Source organism: Condylura cristata, unplaced genomic scaffold, assembly GCF_000260355.1.
Source record: "Condylura cristata isolate star-nosed mole 26May11 unplaced genomic scaffold, ConCri1.0 scaffold00016, whole genome shotgun sequence".
Lineage (NCBI taxonomy): Eukaryota > Metazoa > Chordata > Mammalia > Eulipotyphla > Talpidae > Condylura > Condylura cristata.
In genome coordinates this window covers 27,644,688-27,645,860 of record NW_004567117.1, presented here as the reverse complement: position 1 = coordinate 27,645,860, position 1,173 = coordinate 27,644,688, and the positions used below count along the sequence as shown (strand labels likewise).

General features: G+C 43.1%; 1 pseudogene; it reads left to right on the top strand.

Annotated features, from left to right (window-relative positions):
• Positions 1 to 456: 456 nt before the first annotated feature.
• On the top strand, positions 457 to 829 carry LOC105853708 (annotated as a pseudogene).
• Positions 830 to 1,173: the final 344 nt, after the last annotated feature.

Here is a 1,173-nt window from a genome sequence, read left to right as displayed (position 1 = left end):
AGTGCAGTGCTTTAACCCGCTGCGCCACCAGGGAGGGCCCATTTAGCCTATTTTAAGGGATATGGAGCTTTATCTGTGGATCCCAGGTTATGAGTTTGTGAGGGTAATGAGTGAGATGAAGACTGAGTTATACTCAAATGTTAAACATTTAATTTCTTAAATCTCTCATACCAGTTAATGTTTATTCAAACTTCACATTAGAGTGGGTCCTTATCTGACCAGTCTTTCTAAATTGCAATCAATCTCTATCCTCCCAATACTCCCTAAGTCCATTTCTGTGATTCAGTTTACCCTGCAGTACTTCCCATGATCTAAACCCAGATTCAGCTCTGATAACCAGAGATTAAATCCTGGCAACCTCTAGAGTTTGTATGCTCCATGAATTTATAAGAGTTTTTACATTATTTTTTAAAAATATAACTGAAGTAGTTCCCTTTCATGTTCGATCTCGACAGAATGGCTCCTGCAAAGAAGGGTGGCAAGAAGAAGGGCCTTTCCACCATCAAAAGGTCATTACCAGAGAATACACCATCAACATTCACAAGCACATCCATGGAGTTGGCTTCAATAAGTGTGCCCCTAGAGCACTAAAAGAGATATGGAAATTTGCAATGAAGGAAATGGGCACTCCAGATGTCTGCATTGGCTCTTGTCTCTACAAAGCTTTTTGGGCCTGGGGAATAGGGATTTTCCTTTTCTCTTCCATGCACGGTTGTCCAGGAAATGTAATAAGGGTGAAGATTCACCAAACAAGCTGTATACTTTGGTTACCTATAGGTCTGTCACAAGTTTCACAAATCCACAGTCAATGGTGACGGTACATGGGTGACTTGGTGATGGGAAACCCACAGGGATTACAATTGAGATAAAAAAAAAAAAATGTACAGGCCCTCCCTGGTGGCGCAGCGGGTTAAAGCACAGTACTGAGAATCTAAAGCCGCTTCTGCATGGGTTCAATTCCCGCCTGCCCTGGAGGTGACCACATGGTGTGGCAGACCTCTCCTGACCCGCCCACTGCTCCCCTCAGCAGTGTACTTCATCGATCTGCCTGTTCTGTTCCCCATTCTGTCCCTGGTGAAGCCTCTCACCGCCCTTGAGCCTCTGGCCTGTACCCCAGTTCTGTATGCATAAATAAATAAATCTTTAAAAAAAAATGTACAAAATGATGTAAAA